General features: G+C 41.7%; 1 pseudogene across 1 annotated transcript; it reads right to left on the bottom strand.

Moving 5' to 3' along the window:
* Positions 1–1,934: 1,934 nt before the first annotated feature.
* LOC143616268 (cellulose synthase-like protein G3) lies at positions 1,935–15,254 on the bottom strand (annotated as a pseudogene). The gene is made up of 8 exons (XR_013150636.1): positions 14,677–15,254; positions 13,850–13,953; position 13,438; positions 4,177–4,224; positions 3,948–4,076; positions 3,073–3,516; positions 2,628–2,975; positions 1,935–2,477 (listed from the first exon to the last, which is right to left on the bottom strand). The product of XR_013150636.1 is annotated as a cellulose synthase-like protein G3 (transcript).
* Between the last annotated feature and the right edge of the window lie 6,894 nt (positions 15,255–22,148).

Here is a 22,148-nt window from a genome sequence, read left to right as displayed (position 1 = left end):
TGTAAATATGACCAACAAACTAAAATAAGCAAGATTAATATGTATGAACAAGTTATATAGATGTATATATATCAAGGACACGAAATCCTCCATGAAGCCTTGCCTTATGGGGTCCGAAACCTCACCGACCGGAATCGGAGAAGTAACTACCAAAGGTAAACAAGGGGTGTATATTATATATATGTTGCACAACCATAAACAAGTATTAATAAGGCTACATAAACTAATTAAGATGAAAGACCAAAATCCTTCAAGAACACTTAAGAAGATAACCTTGAATCTTTGATGTTTGAGAGAGTTTTTTTTTTGGAGTTGTAGCAAGGGAAAATGAAGAGGAAATGTGGTGTATATATAGGGTAATGTTGGTGGTCAAATATGGGTGTGAGACACAAGAGTTTTCATGCAAAATGGATCAAGACAAAAACACAAAACAAAAAAAAATAATAAATAAATAAATAAAAATAAAGGTAGGATGTTTTCAAGACCCAACAAACAAGTGTGAAACAATATTGTAACATAAATTCATCATTTTGATTATAACATAAGCTTCGGTTTACAAATCGGGTTGGTTTACATAATAAACAAATACAAAAACGAATACAAACAAAACCCGAAATTGACGAATGTCACAGGTAAGACCCATACCCATGAATTTGGGTTAAATCAATGAGATGCCTCAATTTAAAAATCAAGCAATCTGGTGGCTTCCATAAAAGGGGAAGGGACCACATCGCGACACGTAGGATTTTAGGGTTTTCGTTTATATATATTATCGATTTGTCATGCAAAACAAAGAAATTCATGATTGTATTCGGAATAATCGATTAAGCAAACTGAAATTGAAATAACCGATTAAAACTAACAATGGTACGATTTTTTTTGTTTAACCGAAAATTATTGTTTAGTTTCGCTAAACTTTGTTTTGTAACCAAACAACGACCGAATAAAACTAACCAAAACCTAATGAACGTCATCAAATTTGGATGACCCAAATCTTTAGACCCAGCCTCTAATTAAATAGAAACAAATATTTGTGGCCATAAGTTTAGGGCTATTTTCAAGCTTATAAACATTTCAAGCATAAATATTAATCTGAAAATAAATCAGTAACCGAAAAAATAAATCGTCTGTTTTGGCTCGGTTTATACTCAAAACCAACTCACACAGACCTCTAAATTTAGGTGAGGGCTACTTAGCACTTTCGTAACACATGTAAACACTTGATGTTTTGCTCGTCAAGGAATACAATTTACTGTTTGCGTTAATTACATGCTTGACATTATTATTTAGATGGATATAAATCTGAATATGATTTTGTTTTGAGTACAAGTATTTTGATATATAAAATTTGCTACATTACTACAATATTGGTAGGGTGTAAACGAGGTCAAGTTTGGCTTGTGAACATGTTTCTAAGCTTGAGCTTTGCTTTGGATTGGCTCAATTATCATTTAATAATTAGTTTATATTTGTATGCATTTATTATTTATTTATATCTATATTCTAATTATATTTTGTTGGATAACATAATATAAATTTATTTATTTTATCATAATTTTTATGCAATTAATATTTACAATAAAAATATATATTTAATACATTAAATAAAAGTTATATAAAAAAATACTTTTTTTAGACTCGTGAGCCAACTCTAACTTGATAAGTGAAGCTCGTTTAAGCTTACGAGCCGCCTTGGCTCATTTACACCCCTATAATATAGTATAACTTTCACATACTTTTATTCAATATTTATTGCTTGGGCCTATTTGCATTTATCAATTATACCGTCTGCTAGCTTCGAATTTTCAATTTTGCTGATTTTGAAGTCATTTCATATTATCTCCAACATTTTGACCTGAAACCTGCCTTTAGTCTTACAACATTTAAACATGAAACCCATTTTATGAATGGCATCTAATTACATGAACTATAGTTTACATTATGAGAGAAGCTACACCACATAAAACAGATGCCAAACAAATCGATATGACGGTAGTCTTAATAGGCATCTTTCCTTTATCACTCCTTAAAATCATAGCTTCATAAACTGGCCAACTATTCAACACCCCGAAAGCGGCAATAAACAACTGTGGAAACACCTTTTCCAAACTCCATATGTCCGTGAGACGAATTATCCCAATGATGAATGCGAGAAGGTTTACAATTGATGCGGTTGTGAAAGGTACGAACATTGGGGAGTGAATCCCGAACTCCATAAGACCTTGATCATATCTCTTGCTTTGTTCATCATCTTGCACTTTGCTTGTCACATTGAATCCTTGTATGGCTACCCCTAAATGTTTTATAATGTACTCGACGAGTCCAAACAAGTAGGGTGAGAGTCCCCTTATTAGCCATATCCTTTGATCATTCCACCATCTCGTATAGGTGCTATTGAACAGGATGAAGTCGTAACAATCTTGACCATAAGCTCCAACAAATAGGAAAACATACAACAAGAACCATGGATTGGTGACCTACGATCAACAGAATTATTGGGCTAGGCTATGCACAAAGCCCTTGTGATAGGGTCAGCGGAAAAAACAAACCACTTGACAAACATGTAAACAAACCGAAACATGCGCATTCATACGTTATTGTATCAAGATTTGATAAAAGAATAATACCTTTGGAAAGATGTAAACTCCATTCAAAAGTGCGATTTGAGGGAGGAAAGCGTATACTGTGATGGGAATCGACAAAAGGGGCCAAAAAGCATAATGTGCATAGCATAAGCCCATAACAAAGCCCATGAACTGCGCACCAAAAATCATTGGAGTGTATTTTGAGAAGGCAACCTCAAGAAGCCCAATAGCCCATCTTTTTGTTTGACTGACCGCATCAATGAGCGAGATTGGTATATCGCCCAAAAACGCCGGCCTACTCGGGTGGCAAAATATGGATTTCCATCCTTCGCATTGCAATCGATATCCGGTGAAATAGTCCTCCACAAGCGACCCATATTGAAAGCCCAACTACACATAAACAAACAAAATGAAATAATCATCATCATTGCTCACATCATTTCACTAATTAAACAATTAATTATGTGACATATGAAATGGGCCTCACTTGGGATCCCCACTTGGTGCCATTTTCATAGTTACATCCAGCAACATGGTGGGCCAATTTCATAATTGGTTGTGCAGTTATGGGCTTCTCCACCACATGATCCGGTCTTAATTCTTGTATTTCTGGTGGTACCATTGACGTGGGCCCGCCAAAGAAAGCCCGACGAACGAAGAAACATCCACTTCCAACATAAGACGTGCCTTGTAAACCATCCATCCCAACTGGGTTCGCGACAAATAAACGCAATAACTCACCACCATAAATGTCGTCTTTGTTGAGACCATGATAACGTTGAGGGAATTGGACATATGCCAATCCGGATCGAGCTAATGGGTCAGAAATATAGCACAACGCCCTCTTAAGTGTTTGAGGATCATTTGAGTACATGTCACAATCCTGAGTAAGAACTATAGGGGCATTGGTCATAACACCCGATACTCGAAGCTTCAAAGCCAATAATAATAACTCAATTAGTTTGAATAAAAAAAAAAATTAAAACCCTAATTTTGTCTAAGATTAAAGCCTACATATTTAACGAAATATTATGAAATGACGCATTTTTTATGACCTCGTGAATTTATATCACATGTCACATGATATTAAATTAACGAGAAAATAACGGAAGTGGCAAATTTTGGGAGTTTGTTACATTAATATTTATGTTGATGTGTCTATTTTAGTATTAAATCAATAATATATTATACACATACTCATAAATATTGACTACATATGTGATTCTCATTTAGTCAGTTGTTACATTGATATTTATGTTGGCGAGTCTATTTTAGAATTGAATAATAATTTATTAAATATTCTGGTCCATATTAGACCAAAAGAATTAGTAAAACAAAGAGTTTTGGAGTGTTGTTAATCACCAAGGAATTTAGAGCTCCGGCCTTGAAACGATGTTGGGAGTTTTTGTTTTTTTCTCTGGAGACATATACAAGATTTGGCATCCAATATTGCCCCTTCTTGTCTCTCTCTTTTGCACTCTCTTTCAATACCTTATCACCAAAATAAATATTCAAAATTTGGATTCACCAATAATGAATGATTACTTTTTTAAATTATTAAATTATAGTGATGTAAGATTTTGTTCGAGACCTGAATAATGGTGGGATGGTCTAAGCGAGTAAACCCTGGAGTTCGATACTTGAAGAAACACTAAGTGACCCCGGGCAGATTATAGGTAATCTGGGGGCTAAGTAATGTTTCCCACGAAGGTTAGGTCCAGCAGAGTAAGTTGTACTTCAGGGAACCTGCAAAACAGACACCGTAAGCTCGTCACTGAGAAGGGGGGGTTCCTCCTTGTGACCACCCTCCGGCGTGAGAATCAGTCTATATTGCTCTTTGAATATAAAAGTATATGAATACTATTAGAGCAGTTATCAAGTAAGTTATACGAGATAGTAGATGATGAAATGATAATACCATTTGCTGTCTTTTATAGCCGAAGGTGGGTTTCCAAGGGGTTTAGCCGGCCCAACACGCTACCAACTGTAACCTATGCACGTGCCCTACCTGTGAGTGGTGGATAGGTAGCGGCTGACACAGAGCAGGCGTGCCGTGCACTCTTCGTCTTCTACCAACTGCAGGCTAGGCACGTGGTCTGGCAGGAGTTGGTGGGCAGGCGGCGGCTATTGGTCACAGTGCTGTGGCGTGCTGTCTGCCACGCTGCTGTCAGTGAGCTGTCGCATTCTTGGTCAGATCTTTTGTCTTTACCTCGTCAGGTATCACGCAAAAGATCCTCCATCATACGGACTGGCCCATTTTGGCGGGAGTTTTCCCCCTCCCGCCTTTGCTCATTCTTTCAGGTGACTGAATATTTGTAAGTGTTAAGCCTTATGCGTGTAGCTATGCTGTGCGGGTAGCCTTCCCTGATGGCTTGTATCCGCAACTGCGGGAACAGGCGGGTTACTTTACCATTGGGAGGCTTTTCCCTGCGTATGCAGCTTGCATACTGCGCGTAGGCTTCTCTGAGCATGGTGGGTCCTGCGGGAGTAGATGGTCTTTGCGCAGACATCCCTGTTCAAGGTGAGTCATGCGGGACCAACTGAGCCCTGCTGGGACCTACCTCTTCAAGTCCCCCCAGTCCAATGTTCTTCTCACGAATGTCTAATAAAGTGAGGTGAATTTTTGGACTTAAGCAAAGGGTTTTGAAAAGGGGTTTTTGTAAGGTTTTCCATGGGGGTTCTTCCCGCGGAAGTCCTTGTCACTTGCAGAAATTCCCGAGTTTCCTGCTTGGTCTTTGGGTATGATGCGGGTAGGTCTGTAACCTCCTCGCAAGTCAGGAGCATTGAGTCTTAGTTGTGCGGATTCTCCCTGTGGTTCTGGTAGTTTTTGAACATAGTGATCAATTATGTTTAAACCACCAATTCCATCTTGGAGCCTCAAACAACGTAGTACTCGATGTTCCCGCAATGCGGGGATATTATTTCCGTTTTCACAAGCATTGCCCAGAAGATCCTTCCTGGTTTCAATTCTCAGCGGGTGCTAGGTATGTGAAGGGTTTTGCCTTTACACTGTACCTGCGTCCGTCTTACGGTTACTTTACTTCCAAGGTATTCCTGGCGTCCATTCCCTGCGGGTGCTAGGTATGTGAAGGGTTTTGCCTTTACACTGTACCCGCACCCGTCTTATGGTTACTTGGTTGCCAAATATTTTGGCTTCAATTCTCTGCGGGTGTTAGGTATGTGAAGGGTTTTGCCTTTACACTGTACCCACACCCGGCTTATGGTTACTTGTTTGCCAAGGTAAGGGGTATTTTCCCGCTTACTTTTTTGAACCTTAGTCTTCAAATTTTTAAATTTTGAAATTTGAAGAGTTGGATGGATAACAACCCAATACCTCAAACGTCGTGCGACGGTTTCTTCTGACTGTGTCAGGACGTGCCAGAAGTTATGGCGACATGACATTATGTGGTCATTCCAGTTGCTTTTTCAGGCGCGTGGGCACGGGATTTCGGGCGCGTAGCCGCGAAATCTCTGGCACACGTCCTTTTTGACAGCTGTTGCCAGTTTGCTTTTGCCACGCGTCATAGTTTCATTGCACCTTTGATTTCTCTCTCTTCCGTATTAAATTCATCGCATTAATTGCGATTGCTATATAAAGGGGGAGAAGGTTATTTGCAATTCACACTTTCCACTTTCATCTCTTCTTCTCCAGTAATTTCCGGCGAATTTCTCTTTTTCAGTAAAGCATTGCTCTGAAATCTCTTCTTTCTTCCACCATGTCTTCTCACGATGCTGATGATCAGAAGACTGCTGGCGAATGCCAGTGTTATCTTCCTGTCGAGCTGTACCAGTATATCGTCAGGAAGTTCATGCTCGAGTCTCTCGAGCCTGAGTTTCCTGAGCCCCACCATACTGTGTACGATGCCCCTAGTGGCAAGATCGGGGTTTATGCTGCATTCTTTGTCTACGGGAACCTTAGGTTTCCGTTGACAAAGTTTGTGTACCGTGTCCTAGAGAGGCACGGTGTGCACCTGACAGAGGTGCACCCCATGGCCATTGCCAAGGTCCGGCACTTTGAGTGGGTGTGCCGGATACTGGGCCTTGAGCCCCTTGTTGACCGCCTGATGACCTTCTATACTTGGAGGTGCATCCAAGGGTGGTACACTCTTACAACCCGTATCAAGGGTTTAAAGATTTGTACCACCGAGCGGAGTCTTCGCTCATGGAGAAGAGAGTTCTTCTTTATATCCGCTCGAGCCATCCCCATTGCCATGAAGTTCAAGAATGGCCAGCCGCTTCCGAACCTTCCCGCCATCAACTACGAGGAGGCGGAATGGTTCGCGAAGATATCCCGGGTCCAGTCCCCGGTTTTCCGTTTTCCGGAGTCGGCGATGGTGATGCTGGGGATGAGCCGGGTGTGGAAGGCGGCGAATGCGGATAAGGTTCCGATCGTCCTTGAATATGGTTCGAACTCTACCCCTTATGGTATGTCTTGTTTCTTTTTTGCTGACTACGATTTTTTCTAACTTTCTTGTTGATTTCAGAGGGTAACGATCTTCAGTCGCTCCTGAATCCGCGGGAGGAAGATGGTCCTGCGCGGATGGGTACTCGTGCTCTGGACGAGAACGAGTTGCCCATCTTAGAGCAGACTGCGGGTCGGTTCGTGGAGGTTTACCCGCCAGGCCAAGAGATCCTGAGCCACCGACGGCCAGGTAAGCCTATCTTCTACCCTGAACCTCTCAATGCTGTGCCTGCTGCTGGAGTTCATGACATTTCTTCTTCTGAGGAATCCGCAGAAGGTCCTCCACTGGTGCGGAAGAAAAAGGCTGCCGTCGGGAAAGGCAAGGAGAAGGTGGCCTCTACGGCCGACCCGGTAGTCCTATCTGACTCGGAGTCAGATAATGCAGAGGTGGCGGGGAAGCCCGGTGGTGAGGAGACCACCGCTCCGGAGGCTGCAGGTGTTACCTCCGGGGAGGCAGCGACGACGACGGTTACCGGTGTCAAGAGGCCGGCTCCATCGGGTTCGCCCCCGCTCGTCCGTGCGTTCAAGCTCAAGAAACCCCGTAAGTACCCCCATAATTCTTGTCTAGATTTGTTGTTTCAAATAAATTTTTCTAACACTTTTGCTTGTGCAGGTGTGGATGTTGACGCATTCCAGGGTGGAGTTGGAGTAAGTATTCCCCCGCCAATGACGGTAGGCTCGGTCAGCCTTCCCGAGGCGTCGACCCAGGCGTCTACGCTTGCTTCCGCTGGTTCCAGCCTTCCTGAGGCTGTTCCAGCTGAGAAGGTGTCTCCGCCGGCCGTGAGTGCAATTTTTACAGCATCTTTCACGGAGCCGGCGGTTACTGTTGCTGAGGAGACGGCGCCAACAATGGCTACCACGGCGGCTGCCACTATACCTGCGCCACCGGCACCGACGGCCGGACCATCAGGTACGCGCCGGGCTTCCCGCCGATCTACGCCACCTTCCCGTCTGCCTGACCTGTTGGATGGATTTCCTTTAGGTTCAGGTGATGGGTTTGGCGGCTATCGGCCTGTTATTGACCCTACAGGTACGTAGGGTTCTTTTTTCTTTGTATATTTTTGTCATCTTTTCCTAACTGCCTTTGTTTCTTTTGCAGTGTCGGATTCCAATGAAGTGTATGTTCCAAGATGGAACATACGCCGAGGAACAACCCTTCGCACCCCTGTGGAGTGCGTGGACTGGGCTCGCCACGCTGCTCCTCATGGTGCGTTGGGGGAAGCCATGGCTAGCTACCAAGAGGGTAGGCTAACCAATGAGCTTCGGGTTCTCCAGGCCCGAACGCAGCCCCGCGTCGAGCTGCTTTGTCGTGAAAACGACAAGTTAAAAGCAGCTCGCGCCAAAGATGTATCTGAAGCGCGGGCTCTTCGGGAGGAGAACCGGCAGTTGGCCGCTGCCGCAGCCGAGAAGGAGAAGGCATTCAAGGCGCTCGAGGTTGAAGTCCAGGCGCGACTCGAGGCCCGCTCCAAGGCTGCCCAAGCTGTGAATGAACAGCTTCGGCTGGCCAAGGAGACTGCGCGAGACTCAACTGAGAGGGCTGCCAAGGCTGAAGCTGTTGCTGAGCCACTTCGCGAAGAGAATGAGCAGCTTAAATGCAAATTAAAGGCTCTTCAGCATGCTCATGACGCCTTGGCAATGGAAGATGCCAAGAAGCTGCAGGAGATCCTTGACCAGAGGGGGATGCTTGACCGTACTGAAAGGAAACTCAAAAGCGTCGAAGAAGCTGCCGCCAAGGAAGTTCAACTTGCCAACCTTGATAAAAGCGGAGCCGAACGTGCTTACAAAGAAAGTCAAGCTACCCTCCAATGGCTGCTTCGAGAAGCGTTGCCTGAGGTATCTTTATCTTTTTCTTTACGCTTTCCGCTCGTAATTAGAAAATGTTCTAACTTGTAATTTTCTTTTGTAGGTTGTGCGTCGGGTCCTTTCAGAGACCTCTTACGACGATGCAATGAGCTCAGCCCTCAACGCTTCTCATGAGGATGGGCAGAAGACTGGCTTCCTGCTTGGTCTAGGGTTTGCTGAGAGAGGCTTTCCGCCCTCCAACTTCCCTTTATTCAATGTTAATACTGAAGCTGCTTATGACCAAGCTGTGAATCAGTACGCTGCCTTCCCGCATCCAGTGGTGGAGAAGGTGAATGAAACTGCTGCTGCTGATGATGGGCTAAGCATCCTTAAGGCTTTCCTTGGGCAGCCGCGCTCTGACGGTGCTGGTCCAAGCGGAGGTGGCCCTGAAGCCTGATCCTGAAGATCCCTTCCCACTGCTAGGATAGACTTAGCCTTGTATAGATTTCTTTTAGGCGGGTAGTTACCCAGCCATTCTTGTAATTGATTGTGAAATATTAATCTCTTTGCGTATAAGATTGTTATTTCCTTCCTTGGGTTCTTTGCTTTATAAACTTATGACTTGCATACTTAGTTTAAATTAGCAATTTCCCAAGTGTTTAGAATAAGAACCTTTGGACGTGGTTGATGATGGGTTAAAGTTTCGCCTCCTCCTTCGTGATTGTGCGGGTAAAACCGTCACTTGCACTTGGTAGGATGGCTAATCTTTACCCTCTATCTGACCTGCGTGTAGGTTTTCCTTTTCGAAATTTCTAAGGCATTAAGTTAAACCTTTGAACGTGGTTGATAATGGACTAAAGTTTTCGCTCCCTCTTTCGTGATTGTGCGGGTGTAACCGTCACTTGCACTTAGTAGGATGGCTTTAACTTTAGACCTATATCTGACCTGCGTGTAGGTTTTTCTTATCCTTTTTTAAGTGTTCATAAGTTAACCTTTTAACGTGGTAGACGGTAAGTTAAGTTTGGCTTCCTTGTTCGTGATTGTGCGGGTAAGACCGTCACTTGCACTTACAAGGATGGCTAAACTTTACCTACATCTGACCTGCGTGTAGGTTTTCCTTAGAACTTTTTAACATTTTGGCGTTGTGTTTATGCGGGTATTGCCGCCTTCCACACGCAACTACTTCTTCCCGTAAGGGAAGTTCATAGGTTACAAGCTATTAATACATCATGAAAGGAGAATCATTTCCATTAGAAGTGGCTCTAGGCCTTTTCTTTACAAGTTGGAATTGATCTACATATAACATTTGCGTAATTGAGCTCCATTCCATGTTCTAGGGATGGGAGTGCCATCGAGCCTTTCGAGCCGGTACGCGCCCTTTCCCAGAACTTCTTTGATAATGTATGGCCCTTCCCAAATCGGGGCCAACTTTCCTGGGCGTTGTTGGTTCGAAGCCTCGTTGTTACGCAGTATGTAGTCTCCTTCCTTGAAGTTGCAGAGTTTTACCCGCGTGTTGTAGTATTTTTGCATTTGTCGTTTGTAGTTTTCTTCACGCACGGCGGCTAAGTCTCTGCGCTCTTCGGTTAGCATAAGGTCTAACCGTCTTTCCGCATCATTGTCTTCTGGTTGGATTAAGACCCTTGGTGAGGGTAAACCGATTTCGACTGGGATCATGGCTTCAGTGCCATAAGTGAGACTGAACGGGGTTTCTCCCGTACTGGTCTTCTTCAGCGTTCTGTTTGCCCAAAGGACGTGTGGAAGCTCGTCCACCCAACCGGATCTATGTTCCAAGAGTCTTCTCTTTATGCCTTCGACGATGCTCTTATTTGCTCTTTCCACCTCACCGTTACCTTGCGGGTGTGCCACTGAGGTAAAGGTGTGGGTGATTTGAAGTTCTTTCAGCCACTGCTGTAGCTTCTTGTCAGCAAAGTTGGTGCCATTGTCGCTTACCAAATTCTGGGGAATGCCCGTGATCATCGCTACGCCTTCAGTTGTTGGCCATCCCATCATGCCGTGGACTGAGGATACCACGGCGTTGAATCTTGCCATCCCGTCTCTCCCGAATAGGATGTCATACGTATGATGTGGTTTTTTCATTACAACAAAATCCACATCCTCCGTGCGTGAATAATTCCCATCGGTGAGAGTGACGGGGAAAGATAGGATGCCCAAGGGAGTGTTCATGCTGCCGTCAAACCCTTCCATTGAAGCGTAGACCGTCTCCAGGCGTTCCTTGTCTTCATCGTCGAGCTTGTCGAAGAACTGCCTGTACATCACTGTCGACGATGCGCCATTGTCAACGAGGGTGCGGGAGGTGATGTAGTGCCCCAGCTGGCTTTTAATGACAATGGGGCCTTCTTTGTTTGGGCCTCCCGGCACTCGCGGGAAGCGCACTTCTGCTTCCTTCCATGCGCATGGTTCGGTTATCGGTCTCTTTCTTCCTCTGACCTTACCCTGGACCATGTTGATGCTAATGTCGACGGGCTTTCGTCCGTTACCCCTGTACCTGTTGTCGTTCCTTCCTCCCTTCTTGATAGATGCCACGAGGTGTGCGAGCCTCCCATCCTTGACAAATGTCTCGACGATGTCCCTCAAGGATGTGCACTCCTCAGTGCTATGGCCCTTTGTCCCATGGAAGTCACAAGACTTGCTTTGATCCGCATTGGGTTTCTGTCGGATCGCTGGGGCTTTTGGCCATGGCAGTTTTTCCGTGGCAAATATCTCCGTGACGCTCTTGGTGAGTGGCGTCCAACGGTTTTTCCGGTTCGAAGGGTGCGTGTTGTCCCTTCCGCCAACCAGAGGGCGAGAGCTTGAGGGGGTGTCAAAGTTTATCCTTGACTGCCAAATACCTTGCCGCCTCTTTTTGTTTAGCCGGGCGGTTCTCACATTGTTCTCCCTTGTCCTCTGCGTGTAGAGGTTTGTATTCTGGGGGAGATCTCTTCCCAGCTGTTTCTCCGTTTCGGCAAAGCGTTTGGCTGCCGTCATTATGGCATTCCACGTGGATGGCATGTCGTCTTTACCCGTCAGAGTGCGGATGAGTTCTGGGTATTCAGCGCCCTGAATAAAAGCGGCGCGAACGAGGTCTTCACTGATGTTGCCCAGACTCAGCTTCTTGGAGTTGAAGCGGGTGATGAAGTCTAGTAAGGATTCATCCTCTTCTCTCACACAGTTGAGGATCGTCCACTGCTCCTCAGTGTGCTTCCTCTGTTGACTAAACTGTTGACTGAACTTGTTCTGGAAGTCTGCCCAGTCATAAATGTGGTGGACCGGTAAACGGTCGAACCATGCTCTGGCTGCTCCTACCAGAGTCATCTGGAACATGTAGCACCACGTGGGTTCCGTCCAGTTACTGACGGTTGCCCCCGCAATGAACCTGTTCAGATGGTCATCTGGGTCGGATATACCATCGTATGTGCCAATATTGGACATTTGTTTGGCACTCCTCGGGGCGATTGCTTCTGCAATGTCCCTTGCAAATTTTGACCTTCCTGCGTTTGTGGCAGTAGGTCTAAAGGCCTTGGAGAAGTCACGCGAGCTTTTTTCCGTGACTGGTTGGAATGCTTCCCCAAAATTCCTTTTTGGCTGGGGATCCGTTTCCTTACGCTTCCCTTTCGCCCTATGGCGAGGGTTCGCGTCGGTGTCGGAGTCTTCCCTCTCGGCGTCTGAGTACTCGTACTCACTACTCATGTTGAGGTGCTGGCGAGTACTACCGAATTCCTCAGCTTGTTGGACTGAACGCAAGCGTTCGTCCAATTCAGCCTGAAATTCTCTTTGACGTGCCTCGGCCCATGCCTTCACTTGATCAAGTGTTTGGCGAGGGGCTCGAGTTCGTTTTTCCAGCTGGGCATCAGTGAATCCCAGTGGAATATTTACTCCACTTGCCCCTACATGAGTGACTGGGGTAGTGTTCGTAAAATGTACTTCACTTGCCCCAGCTTGGGTGGCTGGGGTAGTGTTTGTAAACATTGTGTTGCCGGTGTTTACCCCAGTGGCTGGGGTTGTGGTTACCGGAATTTCTCTAGTCATCTTGGAAGTTTTGAAAAACTGGAGAAAGATGTAGTTCTAGCTTTATGCACGGATGGCGCCAATGAAGAAACACTAAGTGACCCCGGGCAGATTATAGGTAATCTGGGGGCTAAGTAATGTTTCCCACGAAGGTTAGGTCCAGCAGAGTAAGTTGTACTTCAGGGAACCTGCAAAACAGACACCGTAAGCTCGTCACTGAGAAGGGGGGGGTTCCTCCTTGTGACCACCCTCCGGCGTGAGAATCAGTCTATATTGCTCTTTGAATATAAAAGTATATGAATACTATTAGAGCAGTTATCAAGTAAGTTATACGAGATAGTAGATGATGAAATGATAATACCATTTGCTGTCTTTTATAGCCGAAGGTGGGTTTCCAAGGGGTTTAGCCGGCCCAACACGCTACCAACTGTAACCTATGCACGTGCCCTACCTGTGAGTGGTGGATAGGTAGCGGCTGACACAGAGCAGGCGTGCCGTGCACTCTTCGTCTTCTACCAACTGCAGGCTAGGCACGTGGTCTGGCAGGAGTTGGTGGGCAGGCGGCGGCTATTGGTCACAGTGCTGTGGCGTGCTGTCTGCCACGCTGCTGTCAGTGAGCTGTCGCATTCTTGGTCAGATCTTTTGTCTTTACCTCGTCAGGTATCACGCAAAAGATCCTCCATCATACGGACTGGCCCATTTTGGCGGGAGTTTTCCCCCTCCCGCCTTTGCTCATTCTTTCAGGTGACTGAATATTTGTAAGTGTTAAGCCTTATGCGTGTAGCTATGCTGTGCGGGTAGCCTTCCCTGATGGCTTGTATCCGCAACTGCGGGAACAGGCGGGTTACTTTACCATTGGGAGGCTTTTCCCTGCGTATGCAGCTTGCATACTGCGCGTAGGCTTCTCTGAGCATGGTGGGTCATGCGGGAGTAGATGGTCTTTGCGCAGACATCCCTGTTCAAGGTGAGTCATGCGGGACCAACTGAGCCCTGCTGGGACCTACCTCTTCAATACTTGTTGAAAATTTGACGTAATGATTTGTCGGTAATGTAGTCTGGGCATACTTCACCTCTATCCACAACACGCTCGATTCTTATCTTCATACTCTCATACATAGCCTAAGACAATGCGATTCAATTCTTATTAAATTACGCCCACAACATAAAAGATGTATAGCCGTGACATTTCCTTTTAGTCAGCAAAAGTTTTCTAGATAAAACTAGTGGTATTCCCATTTTCTCGTGCTTGCGGTGGGAATTTGATGAGCGATGAAATTCAATATAAACATAAAACATAGAATATATAAGAATCTAACATAATAAAAAAAAAGGTAACAAACATAAAGTTGTAACTTACCGCTTTAATACCAGTAGTATAAAATTACCATTTCAGACTTTCAGTACATGTTTTACAAAAGTTATTTTTTTTTTACACCTGACCACATCAACAAATAGACAATATCCACTTGCATCGTTGCAGGAATTGTCAAATAAGTATTTAAATTTTGTACGGATAACTTTAAATAGAAGTTAATTATTTAACTTAAAAACAAATTAACAATGAAACTCTATAAACCAAGCTAGCTGCTTGATCGATCAGTCATCAGTACTTACATGTGCATGTCTTTATTCACATGATTTATAGTCCATTATCATTTGATTTAGAGCGGTTAAATATGAGTCTTAACTCTTAACCGATTACAAAGTATCTATTTTGATAATTACAACTGAAATAAGTCACGGACTATTCGTTCTATTTACCTTTTACCATTAATTTTGTTAATTTCTTTCGAATAATGGATCTTATTTATTTTTATCATTACGGAAAAAAAAATATATTACCTTAATCTCCTCATACTCGAGCTCATCCTTAATTATTCCATGGTGCCCGGAGCTAAAATAAGCTTCCGGGCACCGCTCCATAATATTATTATCCCTACAAAACGGAAGCCAACTCTCTGCAAACTTTGCAGCCTCCATGAAGGCAAAAAGAGTAAGCTCGGAGCCACCATCATCGGAAACATAGACGGATATCTTCTCGGGCGGGTAGTCATACGCCATAAGAGACAGCGCGGTGTTAACGACGTTTATAGGCAGCTCTTTGTAGGGGTCCGCCGTGCATATGAATATGTCTATGGCTGGGAAGTCTTTTTTATCAAGGACTTTGTGTAGGTTTTCGGGGTAAGCTTGTCGGAGGATGGGACGGAGGCGGTAGGAAGTCATGGTGACCCATATGAAGGCGAGGATGAGATTGGAGATGAGGAGGTGGTGGTGGCGACGGAGATGAAGGTGGTGGAGTGGTGGAGGAGGGTGAGGATATGGTGGTAGATAAGGGCTAAGATGGCACAAGTGTAAATAATGGCAAAGACACGGTTGAATGTGGTGCATGGCATGTGTTTGTATGTGTGTAGTGTGTCCATTTCCCCTTACCTTTGGAGGTATCATTCGTTTTGGTCTTTATTTATATGCCAACTAGTTTTTTTACCCCCTGCACTGCATTGCTGGGAAGGGTCGGTCTATTTCCAGACTTGATAAAAGAACCCGTTCAGATGTAGAGTTACAATATGGTGTTCACACATTTGTTGGTATGATTTTGCCCCATAACCAAGTGTTATAAATGAACCTTTTCCTCCAACAAAACCAAAAAAAGTAAGCATGAATGGTGGAGACACTAAAGCACATATTATGAAGAAAGTTAGAATACATACTCCTTGACAATACATCCAGACTCAAGAACATATATAGTGACTTACTATCCAAAAACAAACTACCAAAGAAAGCATAACAAATAGACAAACAACTGAGAAACACGCACAAATAACATAACCAAGAAAAACGAAGGCTCAAACATGCAGCAACAAAACTTCTACTTACCCAAATCCACCATGGCTGCAATCTAGTTGCATAACAATTGCCATCAGGATTGCCAAGCCAAGATGCAGATAGGATCTACAATGACCAATTTTTTTTGCTGATCCTACATTTCATCATCGCCTCGTATAGAAAACAGATGGAACCGACAACAACACAAACAAATCGACCACTATCATAAAAAATCACCATCGCAAATGTTTGCCAAACCACCGCCAACACCAAATAACCACCACCAAGGTTCCAGAAAATTGAACCATGTAACATTTACGAATAATCTTTTGTTGGAAGTTCACCTCCAACATTCCAAGTATTTGTAGATACCCTTAACAACAATAATAGTAATAATCAATAAATAATGTAAAACCAATAAACGTGTCTCAATGAGTGATTTGTGAATCATACATGCCTGAGCGTCTTTGAGTCAATAAGGTGTGCTCTAAGGTGCTGTTTGTTTTTGAAGACAAAAACTGTCTGCAATCTTATTTCATCTGATTTCATGTCCGCAACTGAAGATGTGGTCTGAAGGTCTGCAATTTGAAAATATAATACTGTTTGTTTTATAAACTGGATATCGTCTGCACAAGCTGAAAATTAGTTACCTATAGACTGGATATCGTCCGTATAAGCTGAACGGTGGTGGACGGTGGGGTGGGGTGGTGATGGATGGTTGTGGTGGGTGTGGACGGTGGTGGTGGGTGGTGGTAGTGGATGATGGTTGTGGCCGATGGTGGGTGGTGGTGGTGATGGACGGTGGTGGTGGCGGACGGTGGGTGGCGGCGGGGCGGTGGTGGTGGCGGATGGTGGTGGTGGGTGGCGGTAGTGGACGGTGGTGGCCAACGATAGGGTGGTGGTGGTGATGGACGGTGGTGGTGGGTGGTGGCGGCGACAGACGATGGGTGGTGGTGGTGATTAGGGGTGTTCATCGAATCGAATAACGAATTTTCAAGTTAAATCGAATCGAATAATCCGAATAATTTTTTTTCGCCAATATTCGTATTCGATTAAAAGGTGAACTATTCGATTCGTATTCGTATTCGTATTATATAGCCAATTCAAAATTCGATTCGTATTTGTATTTGAAACTCGAATTCGAATAAGTTCGATTTTAATTTGAATAAATATGATCTATTCAAGTTTACCTATGCCAAAAATTCAAAAACCATAATCATAATTTCAAAACAAACATATAAATTTAAAGTATCTACAATACCATATGATAATAAATTCAAAACTAAAGTACTAATAGTCTAAAATTCAAAATATTCAAAACGATAAGTAAATAAGACCCGTGTGAGTATGGGCTAAGAAACGGTTTAAGTAATAGATATTTATTATTTATGGATTTGACACACATAAAAATAAATAATTATATATACACACACACATATGTATATATAATTTGAATTCGAATTTCGAATAGAATCGAATAATAAATCATAAATTCATATTTGATTCGTATTCGAGTAATATACTCGAATACGAATCGAATTCGAATTTTTTAAAATCGAATTCGAATCTTAATAATCGAATTCAAATCGAATCGAATTTCGAATGTTTCGAATGCGAATCAAATTCTGAACACCCCTAGTGGTGATGGACGGTGGTGGTGGCGGTGAACGGTGGGTGGTGGTAGTGTTGGACATTGGGTGTTGGTAGGATGTTAAGAAGTGTGAAGAAGTTGAACAATAGCTTATTTTTTAAGACCATAAAAACAGTTTTCAGATCTTTTTTTTTAAAAAAAACAAACAGTCTGCAGAAGCTTATGTCTGCGCGCCTGGAAACGTAAGCCCCTTGCAGACCTTTTAAGCAAAAACAAATAGAACCTAAATGTCTTTGATCTCCTTCTTCTTAATCCGGGAAAAGCTCCTGATGTAAAAAATGAATCAATTTATTAGATAATTATGCAGTTTTCTTTGTAAATTCAGCATTTTTTTGTTTTGTTTACAAAAGAAGAATACATCATAAAAATCATAAAAGATACAATGTTGGATTAAAACAATCAACTTCCTCCATTTATCGGTTAAGTTGCTACATTTAACTCCATAAGCAGAAACCAAAATCGATTATTGTACGCGATTCCACTACATAATACTTGCAGCATAATTTTAAAAGGCGCATCATTAATATATTTTCCTTTTGGATTTAAAGTTTTAACAACCCTAATAAAAGCTATCTTCAAATTGTAGAGTCTCATACATGGTGTATGGGATTATACAGGGTTTGATGTAAACGGTTTCGGGTCGATCCCGCAAACCCGTTTAGCTAAATGGGTCAGGTTTAATGAACCGCCTAATTAGTCAGGCGGTCCTTCTAAAAGCATACCCAACTTTTATGACTTTGGCGAACCGCCTAATCATTGTGTGTTCGTTAATTCGTTTAATTAGTCAGACGGTTCAACAAAAAATTGGTTTTAGAAGATGAGTTTGACGCGAGCTCGAAAGAATTAGACGATGAGTTTGACGCGAGTTCATTATTTCTAAGTAATTAGAGTTTTAGATGAAATAACCCAAAATAATTAAGGTTTTAGACAAAATAATCCAAAATTAGTCAAGTATAACAAAAATTAGTCAGAATTAGACGATCAATTTGATGTGAATTCATGTCAAAAAACAAAAAACCTTTCAGGTCAAATGGTTCGTGCCCGTATCAAACCGCGAGTTCAAGTCAAATTTTCAGACAAACAACTGCAAAAGTAAAATTGAATATATTTTACCAATATGATCATTCTGAAAGTCATCTCATTTCTTATCCGAACCTCCTGTAAACAGAATAACATAACAAATCAAATTAAACCTTAATTTCCAAAATTCAATACACAAAAAACAAATTAGCCGGTGAATCTCACCTGTAGCAGTGGGATCATGGAAGCTACCACCAGAACCAACACTGTAATAAGAACTATTAGTAGGAATATTGAACCACTTAACTCCACATAGCTGCAATCCCAACATTTTTCAAACCCAATTTTTGAGCTGCAATTGGAGATCATACAAACACAAACATATGTTTTGGATTATTATCCCCAAATCAATTGTACAGTGAATGTGTGATTAATTATCCACCGTCTTGTGATGACGCGTAGGATTTTCATAAATGGAACCCAACAACAACACACAAAAATCGTCCACCGACAAACAATCACCATCTCCATCGTCGTGTGCCGTCACCTAGGTTGAACCCGACAACAACACAATAATCAATCACCTCCAGCACCGATGAGTAGAGAGAGATAAGAGGCACGACATCGCCTCCCAAGTAGGGAGAGATAACAGAGACGTCATCTTCGTCGTCATAGACGGCTGGTAATGGTTGTTGGTCGGTCACAGCCAATTAAACCATTGCTGAGAACCGCCAGCAACAACCGGCAAATACATCCAGTCTTTGCTTCTCTCTCTAGAATCACCCGCCAATGGATTACAGAGACGAAGAAGACAATGGCAGTGGCAAGATCTAGAAGAAGGGTGACATAGAGAAAGAGAGAGAAACCGTATTTGTATTGTCAGATATTGGGCTAAATAGAAAACACACACGTAGCAAGATCCAAACGCAGCTGACAAGAAGGCACAAAACCAACATAACGAAAGCAAGGTACACACATTACAAGCGTAGGTTACAACACACCTTCAAAAACTCTCTCGTTAATTGTAATATTATAAATTGCCTAAATAGTTGTTTAAGATTAACACTGTGTTCCTGAGTTCAATTTAATGAGAGAAAAGGTCTTTTAAATGGATCTCACAACTTTACTTAAATCAATCCGTGTTGTTGGTTAGCGGAAATCACCAATAACAATCGGATCTCGGATCTTAGTTAGTTTTGTTATTATAAAATAGAGAGAATGGAGAGTGGAGAGAAACTTTTATTTCCAAAAGGTTGTCTTGAAAGGAGAGTTGTTGTTTGGAGAAATGGGTAAAGTGACCCTTTTATAGGGTCCCCATTTCTCCAAATTTTGCATAATAAATGTACAAATAAACGTACCGGGTACGTAATACATCGACTAAAAAGCAAACTAGAACAACATACACAATCCTAATAACAATATAGAATATTGGCCCTACAATATCCCTCTAGAATTGAGTATGTCGAGTAACATTTGTCAAGTTCTTTGCTTCGTCTTTATTTCTTGAGACTTAGTATTTGTCTTGATCTAGGATCTTGAATCAGATTGGATTTTGGACAAATCTTTATTTTCCAGTCTTGTAGACTTAAATTTCAATCTTATTTTCTAGGAAGGATCGACAACAACAAATTTTAGAAACAAATGATGCGGGAGGCTCGATATCCATTTTCTTTTGTTGACTTTCTTGAGCTGATTGTTTTCAAATAAAATCAGTTCATTTTTTAGCTTCAACCGCCAACTTTCACGTGCTTATTTTCTTTTAAGCGCTTCAGCATCTGCAACTCCAAGCAGACTTGATCTTGATCTACCTGTCCATGTACAACTGCATAAAACTTAGAACGAATAAGATTCGTTCACAGACCCTCTTGAGGGTCAAAGAAGAATTCGTTCACAGACCCTCCCAATTTCAGTCCCTCAACTTGTAAGTGATTTGTTTAACTTCTAGGTTTCCAACAAATTTTACATGAACGACACTGACAACAAAACACATGATTTTGAATAAAACAAAGTTTAATAAAATATGTACGAACACAATAGTAACTTAAATTATTTTTGGAATTTTCATATATTTTAAAATTACGAAAATATATGCATAATATTTTGAAGTTGAAAAATAAAATAAAACAGTTGAAAATTAAAAATAAAAGATAGGAGTAAAGATGAAATTAATATTATATATAAAAAATATTTACTTAAAAGTTTACTAAATTATTTTTGTGAGAAAGATCACAACATGGAATCACATTATCAGGTAACGTTCTAGATCACACTTATATTTGGACATTATTATGCCAAGAACCAAAAGTCGATTGTAGATATAATTTGTCCACTTTAAACTTAACAAGTATTTTGATGTCATTATGATACGTTAAGGTATGGATTAAGCACAATGCCTGTGTGGTCCCCATTTAATTTGACATGTTACAGACTTCATCATACCTTGGACATAATTTGTGTTCATCAGATCACCTCGAATTGACTTCGACCACCTAATGATTGATCAAAACCTTTTTCACAATATTTAAACTTTTGCAAATATTTAAAACGTCAAAGGTTGAACCATGGACTTACATGCCATGCAAGTCGAACTTACATGCCATGCAAGTCGGACTTACAAGCCTTCATTTAAGATGTTTAGGACTTACGGCTGTCAGACTTACTGCCCCATCTTAAGTGGTTCTAGATTCCCTTTTTGTTTGTTAGTTATCAACATTTTGTTAACATTAATCGTTTAAGCTCGTTGCAGATTATCTGCTTTAACAATTGATTTTTAATATTCATAACAAAGCAAAACTAATTTTATTGTGATTAATCACTAACGAGCTCGTGTATTACTGACTAATACTGTCACACCCCAACCTACGGCGGAATATGCCGGGACACGACATAATTGTATCATAGCTCAAAAGACACTAAAATAAATCTACGTGTCAATATCTAAATTATTAAATTCATATTATTCAAGTACATAAAAACACAAACATTGTCTAATGGAAATAAACATTACAATTAAATCAAAAGAAATAAATAAGTCTTTAATTCATCATGCAACCTAAGGTCAACTATTCCTTAGCTAGTTTCTTCATCCCAAAACGCTACCTGCGCCATGCGGGAAAATACATAGTTTGTCAACATAAAGTTGAGCAAGTAATCACGGTTTTTGAATACATATAATATAAAAATGACAATTCCTTGCGATAATATGAAATATTACAACTAGCATAAAACCAATATAACAATAATATAAAAGTTGCCTTTTCACTCGAATCCCATGGATAACGAGCTACTCCAACGGCATATGATCATACTAATGAGGATGAGGATGAGGATGAGATACCAACCACCAAAACATAAATTAAACACATAGTCACATTTGCACGTATAACTAATTGAGCAATATCATAATACGCAAATAATGGAATTGTAGTGAAAACGGTTAACACATAATGGCCCCAAAATATAAAACGGTAAAAAGGGGGATGTGTATTACTTACCTTTAGTGAGTGGGTTGGTGTGGATGAGATGATGATAAAAGTTAAGATGGATCTTGTAACGTTCCTCGGGATACGTCAACAAAAGCGCCTAATTGTTAATCATATCGTTAATTAATTATAATGAACTAATTATAACGATAGTATAATGAGGAAGAGAATTAATAAGACATAACGATTTGAGTTTGATGGGATGTTATTAGTTTCAACGTCATTATTGTGATTTAATCGGTTTGAAAGATTTGACGTCTTTTAAATTATTATTATAATTGTTATTTATTATTTAATAATATTATTATTATTATTATTATTATTATTATAAATATTAG

The sequence above is a fragment of the Bidens hawaiensis genome, unplaced genomic scaffold (genome assembly GCF_021521415.1).
Source record: "Bidens hawaiensis isolate Kalapana, Puna unplaced genomic scaffold, B.hawaiensis_p1.1 tig00002306_1, whole genome shotgun sequence".
Lineage (NCBI taxonomy): Eukaryota > Viridiplantae > Streptophyta > Magnoliopsida > Asterales > Asteraceae > Bidens > Bidens hawaiensis.
This window is presented reverse-complemented; position numbering and strand designations above follow the sequence as displayed.